Raw genomic sequence first — 26211 nt, 5'->3', positions numbered from 1 at the left:
TGCAGCTGAAATACGTTTTGCACCTTGGATAACTGAAATTCACATTCTTAAACTGTGCATTGAGGATTTTCCCATAAGTTGGTGTTATTTCTCCTATAATTGAGCCTTGGAGCCATTCCTCTTTGAGCACCAACAAGAATTTCCTCCAAGCTCTGCAAGCTAAGGTAATAGGTTGCAATTAGATCTGCCTAAATAATTTGGGGTTTTGGGATCATTAGATGGAAAAAAAAAAAAAAGTTGGGTTGACTCAAAGTGAAATTCTCTTGATTTGTCAGTTAAAAATAATAATAATAATGATTTCCTTGTAAGTTAGCAACTTCCAAAACAAATGGGAACTAAATGTCAAAATATTTGCCTTCCATTTTTTTTCCTTCTTGTCCATCATTATGCCCCATTGGAGTCCAATAGTGGATGTTTTCATCCTGTGGCACAGCCTCAGTCCCCAGTTTGTATCTTGTGACCCTGTAATAGTCTCAGCCCCTTCTCCCTCTGTGTTCTGTAAAGCACTCTTCTCAAAGAGAAGGACAACATAAGTGTGAACGTTCATGTGTATGTAGATTTTTGTGGTGGAAATTGTTGTTTGCTTTAATCAGAGCTGGCTTTTATTTGAAAGAAAGGCTTTGTATATTCATTGGTATTGCTGCCAAAGTTGTAGAATGAATGATTCAATAATTTTTCTTCTTGTATTCTGATAATAACTGTGAAACAAGATAATGTGAGAAAACTACAGGCTTCCTTCCATGCTTAATTGTATATGTGGAGTATCTGACTTAATGAATTCATTAAAATATTTAATTTTTCGCTTTGCCTTTTCAGAAAGAGAGTTAAAATCAGAGAACTTTGGTGAGGAATTCTATGAATTACATTATCACATCAAAATACATTAGCACTTATAAAAATATGGGTAAAGCAGAAAGAGAGTTTCTTGAATTGACTTTGTTGTATAAATCCCCGAAGTAGAAGTGCTGCTTGTTGGTTTCCTGTTCAGATTTTTCTCAAAGTCTTAAAATGCACTTCATATTTCATGGTATCCCCTTTAGCAGAAGCTTACCATTGGTGTTAGGGAGGATGAATTCTCGGTTCCCTAAAGAACAGCTGCAAAACATCCTGAGTATCTCAGAAAGCAACCCTTAACTTCGCTGTTCTGGTAACTTAAAGCCTGATGTGTGTCATCAGCTCGTAGTTTACTGCACACAGTACATCCAGTTGCACTGATCACACACAGAATCACAGAATCACAAGGTTGGAAACGACCTGCAAGATCATCCAGTCCAACCACCCTCCCATTCCTATCAGTGCCACAAGCTGCTAAACTATCTCTCATAGCTCCTCATCCAGGCGCCTCTTGAACACTGCCAGGGATGGTGACTCCACCACCTCCCTGGGCAGCCATTCCAGTGCCTGACCACCCTTTGAGAGAAAAAGTTTCTCCTAATATCCAACCTAAACCTCCTCTGGTATAACTTCTTGCCATTTCCTCGGGTCCTACTATTTGCCTGGGAGAAGAGGCCAGACCCTTTTGCACCACAACCTCCCTTCAGGAAGTTGTAGAGTTCAGTGAGGTCTCCCCTGAGCCTCCTCTTCTCCAGACTGAACAATTCCAGCTCCCTCAGCCGCTCCTCGTAAGACTTGTGCTCCAGACCCCTCACCAGTTTCGTTGCCCTTCTCTGGACACGCCCCAGGGCCTCAATGTCTTTCTTGTAGTGAGGGGCCCAAAACTGAACACAGTACTCAAGGTGCGGCCTCACCAGTGCTGAGTACAGGGGGATGATCACCTCCCTGCTCCTGCTGGCCACACTATTTCTAATGCAGGCCAGGATGCCGTTGGCCTTCTTGGCCACCTGGGCACACTGTCGGCTCATGTTCAGCCGAGCATCAACCAACACCCCCAGGTCCCTTTCCTCTTCACAATCATCCAACCACTCATCCCCAAGCCTGTAACGCTGCATGGGGTTGTTGTGGCCAAAGTGCAGAAACTGACACTTGGCCTTGTTAAACCTCATCCCATTCATCTCAGCCCAGTGATCCAGCTTATCTAGATCCCCTCTGCAGGGCCTCCCTGCCCTCAGGCAGATCGACAAACCTCCCAACTTGGTGTCATCTGCAAACTTACTCAGGGTACACTCAATCCCTTCATCTAAGTCATCAATGAAGACATTAAACAGGATGGGCCCCAGTACTGACCCCTGGGGGACACCACTTGAAACGGGTCTCCAGCTGGACTTCACTCCATTGACCACCACCCGTTGAGCACGGCCCTCCAGCCAGTTCCTTATCCAACGGAGGGTAAAACTGTCCAAGCCATGGGCAGCCAGTTTCTACAGAAGGATACTGTGTGAGACCATGTCAAAGGCTTTGCTGAAGTCTAGGTAGACTACATCAACTGCCTTTCCTTCATCTACCAGTTTGGTCACCCAGTCGTAGAAGGAGATGAGGTTGGTCAAACACGACCTGCCTTTCATGAACCCGTGCTGGCTGGGCCTGATCCCGTGGACAAGCTGTGTGATCTCTCCCAGGAGTATTTGTTCCATGACCTTCCCTGGCACTGATGTCAGGCTGACAGGCCTGTAGTTCCCCGGATCCTCCTTACGGCCCTTCTTGTAGATGGGAGTCACATCAGCAAGCCTCCAATCCTCTGGAACCTCTCCAGTCAACCAGGAGCGCTGGTAGATAGCCGAGAGCGGCTTAGCGATCACCCCCGCCAACTCCCTCGGCACCCTAGGATGAAGCCCATCCAGTCCCATGGACTTGTGACTGTCCAGATGGAGGAGGGGCTCTCTAACTGCCTCCACCTCCACACTGGAGGTGCTATCTCCTGTCTTCCTGGCAACCTGTTCTGCATCATATGTTCCTTATCAAACTCAAAACACAGCTTCTTCCCTCAGCTTTGGTCTTATCTCCTTTGCTCATTCAGCTTGAAGGCACCTGAAGTGCAAGTTCATTGAGTTCTTTGCCACTAAGGAGTGATACAAGAAAGGTCCTTTGGAAACAAGTCTGTAATAACATCCCGCAAGGCATGAGGTCTGGACACTGTCCTGCTCAGCAGACCTGTTCTCATGTCTCTGGCTGTGGAAGAAAAAGCAGAAATCCTGAAGGACCTGTAGAACATGTCCTCCCCAACTTAACCATTAGTGTGCTAATGCTAAACGGAGATACATTAACGTTGCCAACCAACCACATCAGGATTTATTTAATTTGTGGCCTAGCTTTGGTAACATAATTAAAACGCACTATCCTCATTAGAAGAAAGGAAAGGTTTGTTGTACAAAAGATTAGATTATTTATTAGATTATTAGATTATTTATACCTTCAATGTCAAGAGCTTTAGAAATCAAACCAATAAGGATGTATAATTCGTGAAAGCTTGTTTTCCTTTAACATGTAGTTACTAATCCAGAAAACAGCCACAAAATGGATTGCAATTTACCTTTGAGGAGGTTGTAGCTTCTCTTTTGTGGATTAAAGAAATTAAGTGGGCCTCATCAACTAAAAAAGCAGAAAAAATCACAGGGAAGAATCTAAACCACTTTCTCCACAAAATAGGAAAAATTATATTGCACTCCTTTCAGCCCAGTTGATTATATACTTATTGGTACTTTACTCATTGCCATTCTTCCTGAAAATCCATGACTGTTTATCCCATGTGGTCTCTAAAAAAGCAACTGCATAGTTTTATTGAAGTGATAATTTCTGTATCCTTGGTCTGTCAATTGCCAGTTCTTCTGGGATGTGAAATGCACAAACCCCCAGCTATCTAGTATATTCCTACCACAGTGATCAAACACAGCCTTAACAGTCCATACAGTGTGGGCTGTTTATTCTATTTAGCAAAGAATAATAAGAATTAAGAAAAACACATAGTTGAGATATATCATAAGATATATCACTATTACCTTAGACTGTTTCCTATTTAGAAAGTGCAAGATTTCTGTCTTGATTTTAATTGCATTATTAAAATTTGACTCTGCTATTGAGTTTTATGGCAGCTCAATCTGACAAGGTAAACAGAGAGACAGTGTCCAGTGATCAGAGACATAAATCAGATGGAAGGTGCCTATTCAGTCGTGTAACTCCATAGCAGTTCTGTCTTCTGGGAATGAAGTGAAGGAGTCCTAGTGATGCCAAAAGTAACTAGTGATATATTATCTGATGACCAAAAGAAGACAGAAGCAGCTCTGGGCCAAATCTAGTGCTTTAAGGCAATTGATTTATGTCAGCCTACATTAGAGAATTTAATCCTTTATGCTTGGATGACATCACATTGTAAAAGCATTTCCAGATGAAAACTCTTTTCCTTTCTTCCTCACCCACACTTAAACTGTCAAAAAAGAAGGGAATATCAATGTTACCTAGCAAGTTCCTTATGGTTCCATTTTTTTTAATCTTCAGAATTCAAGGTATGTACAAACTGTGTTTTCACTGGCCCTGAGATGTGCAATTCTAGCACTTGCTAACGCCTTGGTCTCTCTAGAGAACATGCTTCAGCTGTCATACCCCTGCTCAGTTCCTCCTGGCCAGTGCTGCAAAAAAAACTCCTTGGGATTGTGCTGCTCATTGATTTTGGGAACTCCTTAAATCACTAGCAAAAACAAGACAATGAAACATTAACCTTATCAGATGCACACTGTATGCTTAGAGCTTCCCAAATCTGAGCATTTCTGAACATCCATGTGGAGACCTATGGGTGCTGGATTCAGGTCAGAGCATCTGACCTAGGCTGTGAGTCACGGAGGGCAACTGACAGGGTTTTCTCAGGGACAGGAAAAGAAAAGATAATGCAGTGGAGAAAAGATGTCTGAGAATTATTACAGATGCAGTTAGTGAATTGTTAAGTGCAAAGTGGCTCTCTTGTTGCCCTGAACTCTAAGAAGGAGAAGCTTTCTCTTGTTGATTTGCTCAGTGTATGTCCTAGTTATGCATGCAGTGTACTAGAGTTGGGATTCGAGCCAGCATTTGGTAGTTCCAGAAATCAAAGGCTTAACACTTTGACTCATTTGCAAGTGCCTTATAATGACATTTGAGAATTTCTCTTTAGTCTGATATGCTCTCACAAGGAGTTCTGTAGACCACTCGTATTAGGGCAGCAGAAATGACAGATGAGCCAAAAGAAGAGCCTCATTCAGTCTCTTCTTTTGAACCTGGAGTAGCACAGTCTGACTTGACTGCCTGTGCTCTCCAGAAAGTAATTACAGCTTTATTTCCACTACAAGTCTGAGTGAAAATTTGTTTCCTACTCAACACAGTAATGGTGAAAATCTTCTTAGGCAATACTGATCAGTGAGTTCAGCACTTCCTGGCTTCTATAAGAAATGAGGGGATGAGAACATGGTTTCTCCCTCTTCTGTTTTCATATTTCAGGAAGGTTAACTGCACTACAGAAGCTGGCAGAAAGCCCTGGTGGAGCTAGTGAAGATGGGAGATGTGTTCAGTAAGTTGAAAGCAATAGAACCAAGTGTGCTTCAAGGCTCTGTGTGATCCTTCAAACTGCATGGACTCGACACTGATATGGTGTTCTCCACAATGGCCTTATTTTGAAGCCTTTTTTAAAGTATTAAAATAAATTTGAGATACATCTCAGATGCTTTTTTTGAAAAGTGTTTGATATTGGCCTAACTCCCACTGTAGTCATCAGGAGCTTCAAGTCACAGAATGGCCACCAACAAGCTCACCTGCATGACCAGCTGTGGTGAGGAAGAGCAGTCATACTGGGGAGCGAGGTGGTGGTGCCAACACTTCATCTCTCCAGTGCTTCAGTCACCTCTGCTCAAGAGAGGGTATCTCCTTCCCAGCGGAAAATGATCTGAGATATTTGGAGAGTGAATGGCTTTGTGAAAAAATGACTCTCTTGACTAATACCCTTCTCATCAATGTAACAGCGACTAAGATCTCTAAACTGGTACCTGTATCTTCTGGTATTACCTCAAAATCAAGGCCACAAATAGTAGACTTAAAACTATAATAGCAATGGTGTGACTATCAGACTTAGTGATTTAGTCAGAAGCAATGTTACGACTGTGAGTGTACTTAGGGAAAAGTCTGGGCTCAGTAGCTGACACACAACTTGATGTTCCTGTAGATGGCAGTGGTACATGTTCTGGACACAGGGCGCTTCCAAAAGCTCTCTTTCCTTCTGATGAAATGTGATTATAGCTTTTGCTGAGGTAAGAATAATTTCCTTGAATCGTGTTTTAGAAATGACAGCAGGTGGTGCGAGTGCTTACCTCATGCTAGCCGTCAGCCACAAGTGGCCTTTTCTGAAGTTCCCTCTGAAAGGACAGGAGAAGACAAATGGGAACTCTGACATTGGCATAAAAGGACAGACCTTTATACAGTATTTATTTTTCAGTTGTTTTAATGTTACATATATAACTGTATATTGTGTAACCTCTGAGGCCACATTTGGACATCAGTTTGGACAAGGCTTACTTACATTCCCCACAGACCTTCCCAAGCAGAGCTGGCCACACCATTAATTGGAACTTGTCAGTCCTGCCTGACAATCCCAGCTTTTTGTTAAGAGCAGCAAGAATTAACATGGTCATCTCACCTGCTGCGACTCAATGAATTAAAAGAAATCGGTTGTTTGAAACACTGTAGGTTTTGCTGTCCCAAAATAGTTTTATACCCAACAAGTGGTCACTTAGAATGAAAAACAAGGACGCATTGTTCAAACACATAAGAACACTGATTTTTGCAGGAATCTTTGTACATGGTGGCTGTCTCTTGCCTTTCATCCTCTTAGCCCCTTTACAGTAAGCAGTTTAAACCTCCTCCACACACCCTTTGAAATGCCTTGTCATGAAGGCAGAATTGAGAAGAACACTTGATGTAGGTTATACTGTGAGCTCTGATGCTGTATAATTAAAGGGAACATTGGGAAATGAAGGATTTGGATTCTGACTTCTTATAGTTAAATAGAAACAAGAGCAGTGTGGGGGATAAATTTTCCAGAGTGGGATGTTTAGCTAGAAGCAAGCCATTTGCACTAAAAAGTGTTCCAATTAATGGATAAATGAAAGAGCTTTTTCTATTTTTAAAAAGTGTATAAACTTGTATCCTCTCTTTTCAAAGGAGATCTAAATGCCAAATCTTAATGTTTCATTGTGGAATAATGATAGAAAACTATTTGTATTTGAATTTGAGATAAAATCATAAAGGAGTGAGCTGGGGAGCCGAGGAATGTGACAAACCTTTCTTAAGTATATTCTTCTCTACCAAGAAATCAAGATGAATCCTGAGTAGAGAGATTAAATACTTTGTATTTAGTAAAAAGGGTAAATTCCAGTGAGTGCTCATTTGAATCCCCAAATCTGCACATAACAAAGATCACTAGTCTATTAAGATTTCGTCAAAATCCTTTAACTTCCCACCAGGAAAAATGTGATTCCAGTCATCAGCAGCCTCGATTAAATTCTGTTTTTGTGCTATCATATTTGTCATATTGTGAATTGCTGCTCTGTGCAAAAATAGAAATATTAATGCATGCTGATGCTTGTATTGGAGCAAGCGTACAAAAGAGCAGTTCAAGAGATAGAGGCATTTGGCAGACTGCCACTGGGAGATGAAAGAATAATAATTCAAATGCGGTAAGAAAGTTACAAGCAGCAGGATTCTTGTCTGCATTAATACCTGGCTTTTTCAGAGTTTCTGCAAGTCCAGTGTGTGTACCTTGAAAAATGTCTGTGTTCCATTGAATGAGAAAGTTTGTTTATAAGCCGTCATGTAAATGCCACCGACTCATGGAACTCCTTGCTGTGGGGAGGGACTGAAATAATTTCATCTGTTCTGCTCAGGTTTCAGCCTTGTCTGATTACTTTCTGGCTTCCATGTAGCTGATGTAACAGTTCAAAACATAGAAAATAGACAGGATAGGGACAAGGAGGGTAAAGGTTATTATTAGATAGTTCCTGAATGCACATTTGTTTCTGCTTTCAGCAATTTTAGCAGTCACTGCTCCTTGCTGGGGATTCAGTTTCCCTGGGAGAGGCCATCAGAAAAACAAACCCATGGCAGCTGGTACAGCCTGCCTGGTGCAAACACAAAGCAGGATTATGGTGACAGTGCTGCCACCTTGACAGCAAGCACCCCCTTACGTCGTTCCTGGAAGTTGGAGCTCTGCTAGCCCTGCTCTGAATGCAAAAACTTCCCAGCTTGCTATTTCCACTTACCTGGGTGGTTGTTAGGAAACTGTGACATCAACCTCAGGGAACACAAAACTCTTAGGTATGTTTATTGGTGGAGGTCTGTATCGCTTGTAAGGTGAAATGCTCCATAAACGGGAAAACACTGAATTCTTGGCTCTAATTTAATCAGTATATATTGCAAATTTTGAGAGAAATAAATATTAGCTCTTAGCAACTAATTCAGAGGCAAGGAATGGAGAGAACAGAATGCTGCAATTCACTCCTTTGACTGGCACTGCAGATTGTTTACCTCTGTTCTATAATCTCTTCTCCCAGTAGCAAATCTAATCTGCCTACCAGTGTAAGTATTTACCAGGGCACTGCTTCCTTTATGCAGCTGCAGAAGCACAGCTTCTTGGGCTGAGCCCCTCCAGCTGTGCTGCAACCCACTGAGCTCAGACACAGTGCTGTGGTGCCCATGCAGGGTGAAGGACATCTCACTCAGCGGACGCTGGGAAGGGTGGGAGGAGAAGGTGGTGTGAATTGGGTCACAAGAACTACAGCTAGGTGGAAAGGCAACAGGAAGGATGAGGAAGGGAATGTAAAGCTGGAAGGGAACTATAAGTTCTGCTGTCATGTCATAACTGGCATTACAGATCTAATTTAGGACAGACGTGCCTTACTTGTGTCATACAATCCTGTCTTCTATTCACTTGTGTATGAATGTTCCCAGAACAAAATTAAGTTACCCTGTGGATGTGGCCTCTCCTTAGAGATTTCAATAAAAATATGTATTTGCTTAAAAATATGAACAAGTTAGTAAAAAAGCAAGCCATATCAGCATACAGCTTGCATCAGTATAGCCTGAGTGCTGCTATTCTTACGTCATTGGTATAGCAAAGCTACCAAAGAGAATATCATCTCTGACTTGCCTGGGCTCCATTGCTGAGCTCTCCAGGCTCACTAACTCATAATGACTCTGAAATACTGCCAGCAGCTCATGGAGAGGGGAAAGAAAGGACACTGAAAGGAAAAAATCTTTCCAAACCAGAACTCTTCCCTAAAGCAAAAAGTGGAGACTAAGAAAAAGCTGAATTTAATGTACGAGAGAAATATGAGTAGCCTTTGGAAGGGAGAAGAAAAATCTTAAATCTGAAGAAATACATTCATATAGAGATCTTTTATTAACAAGGACATCAGTAAGAGCATCATGAAGTCATAAGCCACCTGTGAGTCCAGACAGTTACTGATGTTTGTTAACTGTGTTCAGCATAATGCGTGTCATGTTACATTATGCCTAAAATTCCAACTTTGTGTAGTAAGCCAACTGATTCCTGTGCAAAACCAACTGAAAGAAGTTCTGGCTTAAAAAAACACAAAAATGATATCTTCTGTGCCGACACTCTTCACTTGAGCCATTAGTGTGGAAGACTTGCTCTAGCTGTTATGTCTGGATGGAAGTTCTTTACCAAAGGCTTCTTGTTAGTTCAGGTCCATTAGGTAAGTTTGCTCTTGTGCCAGGACTGTACTCTCATCACACAGCCTGCAGCTTTGTTGAATCAGGAAATTGCCTCTGTGCGAACTGAACAGAGACATGTCCTACAGACATGCATATTCAGATCAGAGCTTCTGCAGAACCGCAAGCACGCTTTAGCAAAGTCTGCTTCGGTCCTGTTTCTAATAACAGTGTAAAATCAAACCCAAATCACTAAAGAGACTGAATACTCATTCTATTATTTATCTCAATGGAAATATCTCTATTTGGCTTCATTTCCAGTTCTTTTTTTTTCGCAAGAGGGAGAACTAAGATGGACATCTAGTGATGTCTTTCTGATTCCAGAGTGAGAAATCTCATCCACTGGATAACATCTCTTAATGCATTGTATTACCTTATTGATATGATGATGATAAAGCATGTCCTCTGGAAGCTTATTCCACTGACAGTGTTGTATGAGAAAGTGAAACAGTTGTGGTAAATGAGTCATTAAGATGTTTTTAATCTGTGAACAATATTTGTCTCGAGAACTTAGTGTGTGTGGATTTGCTTGCTGTGGATAGTTGTAGGCAGTGCGTTATAGCTGTTGTCAATACATTGCATAAATTGCTCTTTTCTTTCCCTGGAGTTTCCTTTCATTGGTCTGGGAATTTTTGTTCTGGTTTTCTAAGAGAACAAGGCCTGTGCAATCCTGTGGTCATGTACTCATCTGTTCTGCTGTGGCAGATTATTAAGTTACTTCCAATGCTAACTGAGCTTGAGAGCAGCAGCAGTCTCAAAAAATTTATATTGCTACAAATCCATGAAACTCAAGAACCAGTTACAGGAGAGCTTGTGGCCCTACTTTGGGAAAGCCTCTTTTCAGCTTTCATCAGACAACTAGACTCTAAACAAGGAGCTATGCTACATGTACCCAAGTACAACTTGCAGTTCACACCCAGCCTGCTAGTAGCGAGCTCATCTCCCAGACAGCATCCAAACAAAGCAGGCTCCCCTAGCTATCTTCTTCACAACTGTTTGTGTATATGACCTTGGTCAAGGGGAAGCTAAATCCAAATGCTGCATGAGTGTTGCTAATATGCTGTGTATTTTGAAATATCTGGATTAGATGCAAAGAAATAATCATAAAAATGCTGCATTTCATGATTCATTAAGCTTTCAGCTGACACTATGACATAACAAATAGAAGTGTACAAAAAGCACTTCTGGAGACCTCATTAATTGCTCCATTTCTGGGAAATCTGTTTGGAAAGCGGCCTGCGAGCTCCTCCGTCCCTCCTCCCTTGCAGTGGCACACAGCTTTTTCACCTCTCCTGGAGTTCAATCAACAACAACAAAGTTGTGGGCGTTCCAGGTCACAGCGTGGTGGTGACTCAAACGCTAAGCGAGGGTTTTTGACAGACCGCAATGTGTTCTGCAAATCTCCCCCTGTGCTTCCTGGATGAACAAAGGTAAAAACACAGACTCCCTCGCTGCCCTCTGTGCATCAGCTTTCTCTTGACAGGGGTAATTTGCTGCCTTGTTTTTGCATAAATGAAATGGAATGAAATCATCATTTTGGCACTTAGTTGCTGGTGGAATCATTGCTCAGCTGGCCAGCGCACTGATAGCTCTGAAGGAAACTAACTGCAGGGACCCACTGGTTGTTTTATATTGAGCTACTGGGTTTTATTTTCCTAAGATGTTGAATGTATTTTCATGCCACAGTCAAAGATGAGACAACTGTTCTTAAAACATTGATTAACGACTTACAGTGCTGTAGAGCTGATAATTGTGAAGAATAGCACTAATTGGCAGTCAGCTGTCCTCATAGCTTACCCTCTCCTAGCAGTGCTGCCAGGGTGCCACAGGTAAAGGAAAGAAATCCACACCAATGAACAGCTTCTCAACAGTGCACTGTTAGCTTTCCTAGCAGCTGCAGGTGGCAGCCAGCACCTAGTAACAAGCTGCAGTATGACGGCTTCTTGCCTTTATTGCAGTAGGATTGCTTCACTGCTGTTGTATCACTTCCATCCTTCTCCATGAGGACAGCTTTCTATTTTTTGATAGTAAGGAAACCATACTCCCTGAAAACATATTTGCATCACAGTGACATTATGTGTCACTGGAAATTAACTTGCACCTTGTTGATTTATTCTTAGAAGACTGAGGACTGACCAGACACATAACTTGTCTTCAGATGTCATTTATGTGCAATTGGAAAAGGAATATCCTGATAAGAGTTGTCTAAAAGCTGCTTAAAACCTTTCACAGTGTTGAATACAGGCAGAGAATGATGCTGGACCCCTCAAATGTTCATATTAAATTGAGCACTATGTGGAAGAGGATGCTGGTGGTTCCTGCAGCCTGTTACCTTCTATTTTGTTAAGGAGTGTTTCCTGGCTGGCTTGGAGGAGCTGACTCTCAATGGGAATTATAAGTGCAATAGGAGAGGGAACAGTGGGAAGCACTGGAATGTCTCCCCAGCCCTGGGATGCTCTCAGCAGGAAGGTTGTTTCGTTCTGCAGCCTTCAGCCTTGTCTGCTGGGAATGCAGCCTTCTTGCAATGAGCAAAAATCCATGAAGGCATTCTAAGTGAACAGAATAGGAACACGTTTGCACTGCCATCTTCAGCCCCAGGGAAAAATAGAATTCTTTCACACAGTGGGCGGAGCATGTAGCTGCACAAGGTATCCCAAGGGCACGAATGGAGCTCCTGCTGCTCTTGGCATTGGTCACGCAGGAGAAGACAGATTTCCTAGAGGGGAAGGGTGTAAGGCCTCCAAGGTGCTGCATGACATAAATGCAGGCAGTAAATAACCAATGGTAAAGCAAGGGCCTGGGCGAGGGAAATCTGAAAAAAATGGAGTGACTTGGAGTCCTAGAAAAGAAAATGACTGGGGAGACAGAAGTAAATTGGGACAATGTATCACCAAGTCCGCACATGAGTTTTGAAGGTTTCTCCTTTCCCTTTCTAATACAAACAGCTCTTTTCTTAACACAGAAGCACAGCTTTGTTGGTAGTCGGCCATCTGGTAGTGAAGTGTCTGTATGGGAACTGTTGAGTCACAGCCTGAACCACTGATTGATCACCTGAGGAAAGGACTGAGTCAGTGACGGGAGCACAGGCGAAGGCAATTCACCTGTGTGACCAGAAGCCTGGCTGCACCCCCTCCTAGACCCCATTTAAGGGTTGACTGCCACTCTGGAAGGATCTCTTTCTGGAGATGCCTCCTCTGGAGTCTTTCCTGTGAACCTAGATCTTTGGATACAGGTGAGCTTTTCTTCCCTGTTTGTTTCTTTTCCCATTTTCACCACTGTAATCTTTCCAGCTGTAACACCAACAGTGACAGTATATCTAAACAGCATTTAAGATTTATTGTTGAACAGAAATACATGGTTACCAGAGAAACGTGTCATTATCAATTTACATTGCTGTGATTTTACATCTTCAAAAATGTTTGACTTCTTGGAGAGGCCATGGTTCATGAGGGGCTCTGTCAAAGTTAGTGGGGTACTTGTATCATTAGCTGCTCCTTTTGCAATACATAGAAGAAACTTCTCAGGAGCTTACAAAGGGCTCTGTACTGGAATTCCTGAAGTGTCTTAACAATTCAGTAATACTGCTTTACACACAGAGCCACATGTCTCTGGAAATCCAGCTGCAGAATGAGCTATCATGTTACTGCAAAGCCGAATAACTTTAAATACAAAATGCTGAATTTTCAAAGGCTTCTATCAGTAGCCTTTTTGTTTTCTGGGCTACTAATACTGGGTGTATAACAGGCTGGCACTGAGCATTTGTTCCGTGTTCTGCTGAATGGAGAACAGAGTACGAAGCAGCTGAGGCACCTTCCTTGTAGACAGTAAAGATGTCAAAACTGGGAGCTGCTGCAAGAATTGAAAAGAAGTGTAGGTCAGAAGTGGTGTGTGCTGCACTGATACTTATTTAGGAATCGAGGGATAAGGAAGAAATATGCTGGAACTTACTGAAACTGTCTAGATCTACTAAAAATCTGTACTAAATGTACTAAAAATCTTTAAGTTTTTAGCTACATGGAGTGGACTGCTAATAGGAAAAAACAAAATGAAGTATCAGAGAAATAAGAAAAGTCCTCATTTATTGTCTCTTTGGCAGCTGGGAGAAGTCTAGTAGTGGACTGACAATCTCAGAACTAACATCCTTAGCTACCAGCTTTCTCCATCAGCTTGTAGATTGGCTAAGTGCTACACAGGTATGAACTGCATCACCCAGTCCCCTCTGGACAAGAAGCTGTTTTTGTAGCTGGAGAGTGAGCAGAACCACCATGGAACCCGCTGGATAAAGGAGGGGTAAAGCCTAAAGGCCTATTTTGTTTGGTGGGAACAACAGGGCTGTGAAAATTAGTATTCAGATAGGAAATAAAATGAGTCAGGAACCAGACCTTTTTTTTCAGTTCATATGCATGAGGGCTTTTAAAATTTCTCAAAGTTATGAAATTACTTTCCTTCTATTTTAGGAAAATAGAGAGAATGTAAAGGAAGAAACCCATCATGTGAGAACTTGTGGATTTGTACTTCAGTGGTGCACTTTCTCCTTGTCTTTCCAAAACATCTTTGATTTACAACCTCATAAGAGGGGTATGAGACTATCAACTGAGGTGAACAACTTATCTTCTTCTCACTGTGCACTTGAGTGCATGGTTTGTGTGCCCATGTTTATGTTTAATCTTCCATCAATGTCTCTAAGAGGTTATGAATGCTCCTCTTTTCCTCTAGTTGGTCTTCAAAGTTCTTCGTAATGGTTCTCCACAATCTCTGTTTAAAGTAAGTGACTTCTGCCAGTAATTAAGTACATGTCGAGCTGAACCAAATGTAGCAAAAAAATACAAAGTAAACATAGAGGAAGGAAGTGGCAATAATTGCACAATCATCCAGCCTGGAGAGACATTTAGCATTATTGCCAGCTTTCATTTGCATGGTCTTGCAAGCAATCAGATGGAAAAAGTGCCATTTGTGTATTTATTAACTTGACTTCCCTCTCCAGAGCTTGTGAATGAAATCCCCTTAGAGCATGGAGCACCCTCACACTGCCCCCAGCTCCACAGCTCCCAGGGTGTGCGGTGGTGCTGGTGCTGCTGCAACCTCTGCCTATGCCAGTATCTGACATTCTTCTTTCTCTCATTTTTTCCTCATGTTCTGCTCATGTTCTTTCTCATTTCATCTTTTCCTCATTTCATCTTTTCTCCAATTATGAATATCTTTATCAAACATGCTATAAGCCAACAGAAAAGTAACATGTTAAATTCAAAATTCAAATCAACATCAGAGCAGCGCATATGGATGCTGAATTTGGCAGGGATTTACATGAGATCTTGAAATTTCCATTACATAAAATTTGGGGCTGTAAAGTTTTTCAGTTTCATCAACTTATCTTGTGGATTCTGCCTATTTACAGTTTTGTCTGTGTGAAAATAAATTCAACGTTAAGTTTAGATGTCCACCTGCTCCCAGTGACTGATTTGTCAGTAAGGACATCTGTAAATTTGGTTGCTTACAGCTCCCATTTAAAACTTCAAATGTAAATAGAAGACCCATTGCATCTATCATAAGTTCACTGAAAATATAGCTTGAGACTTAAACTGGCATTATAGCAAACAGTTTGGTTTCTAAAGGAAATGACCTATAATCAGAGTTCATCCATATTCTGGCTGCCCTCCCCTAACAACATTTGAATTTGGTGACAATTCCAGCTAGATTTGATGCTGAAAGTTACCTGAGAACTGGTTGCCCAGCAGCCCTACTTAAGCCAGCTTTTTATATATGAAATTGAAAATTAATTAAAGGACAGCATAATTTTGTGAAGAATTCAATATAGCAGTCCAAGGTGTTGTCTTGCCTGCACTGAACAAATAACAGCCACCTGTGATTATTCTCACTGCCTGCCATGGAGCTGTGGCCCAGCTGCTGAGATATGGATCCTGAGCATAGTGAGCTCAGGAGAAATAACCATTGGACATGTGACGTTTTCAGTTTGCTATAAATTCATCTGTAAATAGCAGAACCTGATTGTAATGAGACAAGGCATCTCATTAAATAAAATGAGATAACAATAAATAATGCTCAGTGTACCATTATGGAACTGCAGCACCTGGTTTTGAATATGACAGATCAAATTATGGAAGTGCCATGGTTTTTCTGTGTGGATTTGCAGCTATAGACTCTTCGTGTCTTAATGTGTGAAAATTTTCACATAGTGGGAGAATTTTTATGCATTTCATTACCAAAATACCCTGGTAACCATTCTGATTAGAAGTACAAGGAGTAGTCTGTCAAGTTCTTCATCCTTATCTCTTGGGTGAAAGTCTTTTCTGTGTTTGCCAAGAAAATACACCAGTACACTACTGCCTGATAAGCAAATCTTTCACTGACTCATTTTCAAAATACATATACTGCCTAATATCAACCTAAGCTTTCAAAAGTAACAGTTTGGAAAGCTCAGATATGCTTTTATAACGGCTTTGAGAATCATTTGGGATTAAAAACTATTGGTTTTATGTTGTCTGGGTTAAAGGTTTTGAGGAATGCTCCTGTGTCCAAGAGATGATGCCATTGGGTAAACATAATATGTGCACATAAAGCATGTTCATGACATGGGACAGAAAAAATGCTGTTTTGTTGCATTTTAGTATGTGCTAAGAAATAAGTTTTTCCTGCAATATCATGTATGCTGTGTCATCCTAAGTATTTTCTAGGGAACATGTTGATCCTTAATGATTAGAAAACCTGCTTCTCATAGAAGAACTTTTAAATCCATCTGTGCTCTATCCTGGGGGAAGAATTCTTAGCAGCTGCTTCTTTTTAAAGAAGTTTGAGGAGGATATTTTATTTGTGGGCTGCAGTTGCCACACAATTCCTCCTTGTACTGCTGATCCTGTCATAAAGTAAACTCACAGTATACACAGCTCTAGCTAGCTACATGGATACCTCCATTGGCCCATCCTAAATAGATAACCTCCTTACATCATGTTTGTTTTCAGCAAGGTCCTTGGGCTAAACTGAAAATAAATAGTGCATAAGCACAACTGCCTTCTTTACCTTTTAAATAAAAATCTTTATTCCTACATTCTAGGTGACATATAAATAAAACTTTTAAAGGCATTTGTCCTTTTATTACAAAAGTGGTCAGATGCTGTAGTGAGGATCATGGCAAAACACAGCAGAGGAAACACTTGTGACTTTAAGGATTTTTTAATTCTAGTTTAAAATTTGGTGTAATACAGGAATTTGAGTGAATGCAATTTATCTTACTGTTCACATTGTCAGCAAGGCCACCTATGCAGCTGTTTTAGTAGAAACTCTAGAAATAAAACCAAACAGATTTATAGGGATTGTAACAATAAAAAAATCTAATCCAACTTTCCTTGTAAACTCAAATCAATATAATAAAGTAAAACAAAACCAACAAACAAAAGGCTTGATTTGGGAAATAACCATATACATATTTTGGTATTATCCTACGGAACTGTATGTACATAATCCAAATCCAGTTTAGGTGTGTTAACAGCTACTACTAACTACTGCTTCTCACGGTATACTTGGGAGTTGTTTTGTGAACAATGAGTTACCAGGGGAGATCGGTTGTGTCCTCATTGGTAAACAAAATGTATTTCTGGAGACCTTGATCTGTCATCCTCCTTTCAGTAGCATAATAATGTCTGCCTGGCCTGGTCTCTGCCCTGAATCTCTTTAGAAGGGTAGCATCACTGACAGGAGAAAACAGCTTGGAAATAGCTGCTGTGATTATTGAGCGCAGGAATAAGTCTTGTCCAATGTGTTTCTGTGCTGAAGCCCTGCCAACCCTCTCAAAAAGAATGTTTGCAGTTCCATCTATTAAAATGAGCTGTAGTAATTCTCTATGAGCTCTACTTCCCAGCACAAAACAAAACGTCTCGCAGTTAGGGCACAACACATCTGTACCTTTCTCAGTGCTGAAGGAAGATTGCCCATAGTCATTCACAGGTACTTTGTTCCTTCTACAAAATGGCATGCTGTAACAGTCTCTTATGCAGCTATACCTTGGCTCATATTGCATAAAATGAAATTCAAGTTACTGCTGGGAAATACCTTTCCCTGACATTAATACCAAAGTGTTCCACAATAATAATGAGCTGTGGAGCATGGTCCAATAATTTAAAGCAAACAAATTAAAAAAAAAAAAAAAAAAAAAAGTGAAATGGGAGGACATAGACAAAGTTTCTGGAAGAGGTGACTGAAAATGGATTGTCTTGAAGAAGCACAGCAGGCTAATGGAGACCGCTGCCCTCCTTGCAGGATTGCACAGTGCCAGTTTGGGCTCTGGCCCTAGTGTTGCTGTAGCTGTGTTGTACTGTGTTCCAGCACTGGAGATGTTTGTCTGTACTGCCAGATGGTGGCTGGCACCTAAAAGATGTTTGTCATTCATTTACACATTTACAATGCGCTGATAAATAATATTAACAGGCTGTTTATCCACTGATCTCTATGGCTCTGTCCTGAGGAGAAAGTAAGCTCCTATGTTTTCATGCGGTACGCTCTGTACCAACTTTGTAATTAGGCAGCTACCTCAGTTGACAGAACAGAGAGATCATCTGGCAGCTTCTCCTGCCAGATGTTTGGAGTGATGATGATCTGTTTTTGAACAGAAGTGGTGAGTGCCCTGGTACTCAGCTGAACAAGTGGGCTCAGTAGTCACATTCAGAGTGAAAGGAGAGAGGACTCATCAGTCACTCTGGCAAGGAGTCCTAGCTCATAAGAAAGCTGTGTAATTAATGCTAGGTATTTTAAACTTGTGAGTTGCAGTTTCTGAATGAGCTTTGGAAATGGAAAAGCGAGTCCTGGCATTGTTCCTGAGGAGGTAGGCAGGGCATCTGGTGATATTTATGTAGATGAAGCCTGAAACTGACTGCCAGGGACCTGAAGGATAAACATATATCTAAAGGTTATGGCTTGACCTTCAGTGGAAATTATGTGTGCTCCTTGGGCAGGCAGAATCTGCCACTGGCTCGTAAGTTATCATACAACTCTAAATGTAGCAGCGAGAGAACCAAGTTAAATGTTTTGATTTTTCCTTGGTTTACTTTTTGAAAGTATTTCTCAATCACAGATTTTACAGTTGAAAACCAAAATTGTAGTAGTTCTCCAAAGATGCGTCAGAAGAGGAGACAGAGATGGGACTGTGTTCTGAACACAACTAAATGATAGCCCACAGAAGTCATCACTTTGAGGAAACACCTACATGTTAAAAAGCCCAGTATCAAGCACAGAGCTCCACGGGGTATTTTAAGGCTCCATGCTCTGCTAGAAATAAAATCAGCAGAAGAAGTGAAATAAATATAATTGGGAAACTGAGTCTTGAACCAGATAAAACCTCTTCTGCCATATGCAAAATTTACTGGGAAAGTTTACTGCATTAAAAATTCAGTATCATCTAAAATATACAATAAAACTGGTACTTATAGTTGAGGTTTTCACAGCTGCTTAGACAGTTTAGACCCTGCATTACAACAGAGTGAGAGGTGCCAGCTCTTGAGTTTTTTTCTATTAGTCTGCTGCCCTTGGGTGTCTCCAAGGAACAAGGCAAATGTGTGGAAAAACCAGCTTTCATATACATTTACAATTATATCAATATGTATGTACAAATATATATTATATTATAGATCCGTATGAGGGCTGCTCCAAAAGTAAGTCCTGTTATTTTATTATGTTAGCCCATGATGTCAGAGGCGGATGTTGGTGGTATGGCGGTAGGGGTTGAATCTTCCCACCATTATTCCATTACATTTTATTCTTGTGTGACTGATGGCTACAGAGGGGCAGTCTGACACAGTGGCAGATGACATCGAAGTGCGTAAGAAGCAAAAATGTCTCACTGAATTCCCCCATATGGAAAAAAATAACACCCACTGATATTCAATGATGCTTTCTGAATGTCTGTGGAGCCCAAACAGTAGATGTGAGCACAGTGAGGCAGTGTGTGGTAAGTTTTAGCAATTGCAACTGTGGGTCACCTCTGCTAGTACAGATGTTTATGAATGTGGCATGCAGGCTCTTGTTCATGGCTGGCAAAAATGCATAGCTAACAGTGGTGATAATGTTGAAAAATAGCATTTTGTAGCTGAGAATTTGCTCCATCAAATAGGGTTATTGTGTTCTTTATATCAGTTATAGCTTCCATTGAAGTAAATAGGAGGTATTACTTCAGAGGTATTACATGCATGTACTTATGTTTAAATCTGTTGTTACGGTTGTGAAGATGACCTTGAAAGGGGAAACCCATAACCATCATTTAGGTAGACAGAATGTTCAGAGAGATGAACCTTAATACTGAAGTGCTTGTATTGATTTTTTTGCATGCCTTCCTTGCTGTCTTATTACAGACATCTCTGAGCTTTATCCTGCCACGTCCAGACCAACATAAGTAGCTACAACTTCTACTTTGACAATAGTTTGGATGGCTGTATCTTGTGATAGGGTTTCTTCCATGACTCCAGTGTAGGCATTGATTGTTTGCCACTGGCAGATGGCCCTGTAGTTGTTACTGTTCAGTGCTGTCATAGAATCATAGAATATCCTGAGTTGGAAGGGACCTACAAGGATCATTGAGTTCAACACCTGGCTCCACACAGGACCACCCAAAAGTCAGACCATATAACTGAGAGCAGTTTCAACCCACATCTTGAACTCCAGCACCTTGAGACCATGACCTCTGCCATGGAGAGCCTGTTGCAGTGGCTGACCAGTGAAGAATCTGTGCAGAACCTTTCCTTGATATCCAATTTGAACCTCTCTTGTCACAGCTCCCAGAAACAGGGATCTCAGGTGTTTTAATAAAGGATTAATTTTCTAGTAAAATCACTGTGACAGAGCTCGAGTGTGTTCAAATACAGGAGAGACTGAGAAGGCATTTGTTCTTTGTCCTATTTTCAGATAAACAGCTGCAATGAGAAGTACTGTATCTCCCTGGAACTGTTCTTTCATACTTCAAGACTTAATTCTAGATGACCTTTAAAAGTCCCTTCTAATTCAAATGATTCTGTGGTTCTCTTTTGCAAGTAAGAGCTTATAGTTAGAAGAAACTAAACAACAACAACAAAATAAAAATGTGAAGGGTAGGATTCAGGTAAAGCAACTCAGAGCTATCTCAGTTTTCTGTGTACCTGATGCAATTGCTTAAAGTATGAACAGCTCGGTTTATTTTCAGTGAAGTTTTTCCTAATTCCCTAAAAACATAGTGCGTTTTGTGGCACCCACTGAGTACAAACTCAGAGGAGCTGAATGCCCAGTTCTGATAAAAATCTGGCTGATTATCATAAATCCAATTATAACCAACAGCTGACCTGACAGTTAAGATGAACACTGGTGTGGCCAGCAAATCCTTAAAATACCCAGTTCCTGACAGTGCACATTGGTGTCTAAATAAATGTGTTGTTGTGACCCAGTCAGATGACACTAAACCATCTTAAGTGGAGACAACCTGGAAAGTGTTTCCAGGCTTGAAGGGAAGGAAAACAAATCATAAAATCTTTGAGATGGAAGGGACCATAAAAGGCCATCTAGTCCAACTCCCCTGCAATGAACAGGGACACCTACAGCAAGATCATGTTGCTTAGAGCCTCCTCCAGCCTGACCTTGGATGTCTCCAGTGGTGGGGCATCCACCGCCTTTTTGGGAAAACTGTTCTAGCGACTCACCGCCCTTAGCGCAAACAACTTCTTCTGTATATCCAATCTAAATCCCACCTTATTTAGTTTGAAACCATTTCCCCTTGTCCTGTCACAACAAACCCCGCTAAAGAATCTGTTCCTTTCCTTCTTGCAGCCCCCTGTAAGATACTGAAAGGCCACTCTCAGGTCCCCCCGGAGCCTTCTCTTTCCTAGGCTGCACGGCCTCAGCTCTCTCAGTAAAAGTGAATCCTCACAAAATAGGTGTTCAGTCTCTTGGAACTGTCAGTAAGCAGGCTTAAGAGAACTCTTTCCTAGATAATGTTTTGGTTGTGTTGGTTTTTTTGTTTGTTTTTTGTTTTGTTTATAATGGAATACTATTTGGAAAGGATCATGAATAGATTACAGTGAGTCCTTCAGAATTGCTCACTCACTGTTCTGCCTTGAGGAGCACAGGTCAGACTTGCAGGCAGGTGCCTTGCAGCAGTGTGACTGCTGCTGAGTGCAGGGGGCTGCAGCCCAGACCTCACACGGGAGGTGGCATGGCGTTGGTTCTGTCGCAGCACGCAGAAGCCGACTGCTGTATCGCTACGTTTCAGGGAAAGTTGATGGAGGTTACTCGCTTACAGATGAGTTGGGGGAACTCCTGCAGTGCATGGTGGGCATTCCTGTTGCAAAGAGCAATCATGGCATATATTCTGTTTTGACACTTTGTTTATTGTTACTGTCGACCCTGGGATGTAACAGAAGAGGCTGCTTAATTAGAATTAACGAGCAAGAGTAATGTCACAGAGTTCTTACATACTCTCTGTTAAAGTAAGCATTTCACCGGGAATTACCATGGGTAAAACGAGTTACAGCCCGTTCAGCGGAAAGAGCTAGCTGAGGAGATAACATACAGCGGTTTTGCCCCGGGCAGCCGCAGCCCGGAGCTGCGCCTCAGCGGAGAGTGCCCCCGGCTCGAGGCACACACACACGCCACACTCCGCATCCCGGGCGAAGGCACCTGCCGGGACAACGAGGCCGCCCCGCACCCACTGCTTGGGACGGAGAGAAGCCGTCGCCGCCGGAGCGACGCTCAGCACACACACACCTCCGCCCGCACCCACCCGGGCGCGCACGCAGCGATAGCGGATGACACCGACAGAGAGGCGCCCGCCGCCCTAGCACACAAGCGCGGCCACAGGAGCGCATGCGCCACCGTCCCTTTCCTCCCCCCCCCCCCCCCCCCCCCCCCAAAAAGAGCGCCGCGCGTGCGCAGGAGCCGCGCCGGGCGGCGTTGGGGGCGGGGGCGGCGGTGGTGGCGGGACCCGCAGCCGTGCCCGTAGCCGTACCGCGACGCGGTCCGGCGAGGGCTGCCCGAGTGGCTCCGCGCGCCGCCGGTGCGGCCGCGCCCAGCCGGGCCGCGCCCCAGTTTGTGTCCAATCAGAGAGCGATGTGCGTGCACCGAGCGGCGCGGCGATGCGTAAACAACCCCGGGAAACTCCTCCGCCCCCCGCCCGCTCCCCGCGCCGCCCCGCAGCCTCCTCCGCCGCCCGACAGCTCCGGCGAGGCGCGCGCTCCCGTCGCCCAACCGCCACAAGCGCCCTCCCCGCCCCCGCCCGCCCTCCGCCGGCGCCGCCCGCGCCGCCGCACGCACTGCTCCCCGCTCCGCACGCACCCGCGGTGCCGCGCAGGGGAAGGTAAGGGCCCGGCGGGCGGGGCTGCGCGGCGCGGCGGGATCCCGTGTCATAAGTAGTTGTGGGACGTGACGCAGAGCTCGCGCCGCGGCCGCCGAGTAACTTTCTCCGAGCGCGGGGCGGCGCGGGGCTCCTGAGGGGACGGCGCTGCAGCCGGGGTCGTTGCGGCGCGCGGGGATCCGGAGCGGCCGTCGTGCGGGGCGCCGTCCCCGGGTGACGCGCGGCGGCGGTGCGGAGCTCCGCGTTATGTAAGATGTCACCGCGGAGGGAGCGGAGCCGCCGGGCCCCGCGCGAAGGGGCCGTGCCCCGCAGGTACCGGGCCCGGCCCGGCCCTCCGCCCCAACCCCACGTGCGGCGGCGCGGGGCTCCGCCAGGAGGGTTCCGTCGTTCCTCCCGCTCCGATGTAAAAGAAATAAACGCCGGAGCATCGCAAAGTTTAAGAACTTGGTTTTTCCATCCTTGCTGTGCGCGTGCGGTGCGCTAGCGCGATCCGGAGCCGACTGAATGAATCATCGCTTCCATGGAATAAACGCGGGTGAATCATCTCGTGCACACGCGCGGGGGGGGGACGCGCGGTCCCCGCGGACGGGGGCAGAGCCGCGCGGGGCCGGTGGGCGCGGGGTCCCCGGGCCGTGCGAGACCCGCGGGGCTGTGCCGCGCTCCGGGGGCACCGAGCACCCCGCTTCGGCTGCGCCGGGCGGCCCTCACTCCGTACTGAGTCCACTAAGGATGCTGCTGAGGGGCTTTGAGGAGCTGTACTAATCGAAGTGGATGATGAAGTTCAATTCAGATTTAAAGAAACAAACAAACCGAAGCCCACCACCACCAAACCAAGCACCTGAAACGGTATCGCACGGTGTCCATTGTCTAAAACCAGAGACAGAAGCCAGATCCTTTCAGTCTGGGATTTGTTTAGTTTTGTTAAGCAAAAATACTTAGTCTGCATTAGAGTAAATACGTAAATAGGTATTTGGAAAACAAATGAAACCCGTTTGTTTAACAAACACATTTGAGTTGCACTCAGATGGAGTCCTTTTCCTGATCCTCCTGCCTGTTGCTGTTCAAATGGGATTAAAGCTAGGTCTCTGTATAGTTTTTCTTTCAACCCTGACTTGATTCCAGAGCTGAATTTCCATTTCCCTCTTTCTTTGACATGTTTATCTCTCCCTTGCACAGAGGCAGTGCTTGGATTTTGTGAGATTCACTCCTCTTTGCTCTCTGGGTATACCTGCTCAGGCACAGAAGTGAAAGCATGGGTTGCAGAGTGGAGGAGGAGCTTCACAAACAGGTGGTTTCAAAGTATAAAAGCATGTAAGGATCACTGAGCATCTTGCTGCTAGGCCTGTCTGTTGCCTTGGGCATCAGGGATCCTTTACTTAGCTGTGTGTTCTGTACCACCAGCCGTTCTCCGAACAGGAACAGGGAAATGTATCAGCCATGGAAAGGGTTGGTATTTGTTGCTGTTGAGAGAAAGGGCATGTTGCTGGTTTGGTTTGATCTGAGTGCATTGGCCCTTGACGAGCAGTGTTGTAACATTCATTCATTCATTCCAGAGTTGAAGCAGCTGAGTGTAGGAGAACTGTTACTTCAGCACCCGTGGCGTGGCTCACAGCTTCCCTGCAGCCAGAAGGCTCTATGCTTACCCACATTAGGGCTGTGCGTGGCTGGATGCACTGCTGGTCTCTGGGGTGGCCAAACCAACAGACGGGAGCCAATGCCATTCTATTTCAGCATTTAAATCAGTAGTCAGTCAGCAATCAACCTTTTTTATCTCATTTCTTACAAAGGGGGTACAAACATACAGTGTCTATAGCATGTTGAGTTCAATTCCAGAGCTCACTTGTGAGCCCACAGAGTGTGCAAATTAATTGAGGTAAAACAGATTGCTTGAGGGTTGCTTCTGCATGGTGCCACTCTTAAGGCTGACAAGCAGCAACTTTGGGAACAGTGGAAGGCAGTGCAGCTCAAAGGGGAGCATCTGAACTTTGCATCCTGGGATGCAAAGTTTTCTTGTGTTGGGATACACAGTCTTTATTTGAAATGAATGACACTTTGCTCAGAAAATGGTTTGTGATGCACCTGGTTTGCAGATTATGTGTGCTGATAGGCTGATGCTGCAGGACTTTCATGGGTTCTTCTGGCTCTCTCAGCTGGAGATGAATGGTTACTGTTCACATGCAATTCAAAAACAAAACAAAACAAAAACAAAACAAAACAAAACCCTAAATGAATTAGGTGCTTTCCTCTCTGCAGTTTAAGCTTTAAAGGTTTTCTTTAGATAGATGCAGCTTCTCATGCAAAGTTTTGAACTAGTGTAGGATGTGGTTTTAATAACTACAGTGTAGGAAAAGGCTTTCAACTGGAAGAGGATAGATTTGGACTGTATGTTAGGATGTTAGTAAAGAATTTCAGTGAGGGTGGTGAGACAGGGATGCTGGAACAAGTTGTTCAGCAAAGTTGTGAATGTCTCCTCCATGGAAGTATTCAAGGCCAGGCTGGATGGAGCTCTGAGCAACCTGGTCTAGAGGCAGGTGTCCCTGCCCACAGCAGGGGGTTGGAACGAGATGATCTTAAAGGTCCTTCCAGCCCCAACCATTTGTGAGTCTGTGATTCCATGACACACTGCTGGTGTTGAAAAATAGAATCTTTTCTTCAACTTTCTAGTGAAAACTTGGTACCAAGTGCACATTTGCTCCCCAAATCCTCAATTTGAAATATTTGTTATGGTTAAAAGGTTTACTTTCTATTGGTAGGTTCAAACACAGTTTTCAAAAAACAAGAAAATTACTAAGTTTAAAAAAAAAAAGTTGATCAGCCCACAAGGCTGTATCTCTTTGTATTACTATATTACTGGAGTTGTAGCTGCTCCATTCTTGCATGTTGATCAACAGTGCCTTGGATACTTCCCAGAGGGAAGCTGATTTCTCTGATTACCAGGTTTTTCTCGTTTTTTGTTTGTGTGTTTGTTTGTTTTCTAGTAAGTGTAGTGCATGAAGAGTACAGTTTGACAGAGGCTGAGGCTGGCAGTGAGCAGAGCAGGTGCGGTGCAGGCAGTGGCCAGGCTGCATGAAAGCTGCATGGGTGCATGTGGAAAACAACACTGATACCCACTTCATCTTAATTGTTGTTTATAAAATAAAAATGGTCATCTGCCTAATGTGTGGCACTTCTGGAATGAAGGATACGTGGTGTTACTTGACTGCTCTGGTCTCAACAGCTGCCACTGTTAGTTCTTGCATGTGAAATGCATAAAT

General features: G+C 43.5%; 1 protein-coding gene across 1 annotated transcript in view; it reads left to right on the top strand.

Annotated features, from left to right (window-relative positions):
* Window positions 1-22889: 22889 nt before the first annotated feature.
* PCGF5 (polycomb group ring finger 5) overlaps window positions 22890-26211 on the top strand; it is a 57715-nt gene continuing 54393 nt past the window's right edge. The window contains exon 1 of the mRNA XM_052677371.1: window positions 22890-22960. The gene's annotated coding sequence lies outside the window, so the exon portion shown is untranslated. The remainder of the gene's footprint in view (window positions 22961-26211) is intronic.

Source organism: Tympanuchus pallidicinctus, unplaced genomic scaffold (genome assembly GCF_026119805.1).
Source record: "Tympanuchus pallidicinctus isolate F22 unplaced genomic scaffold, pur_lepc_1.0 scaffold16, whole genome shotgun sequence".
In the NCBI taxonomy this organism is placed as follows: Eukaryota; Metazoa; Chordata; class Aves; order Galliformes; family Phasianidae; genus Tympanuchus; species Tympanuchus pallidicinctus.
The sequence above is the reverse complement of the archived record's forward strand: the minus strand, read 5'-3'. Positions and strand labels throughout refer to the sequence as shown.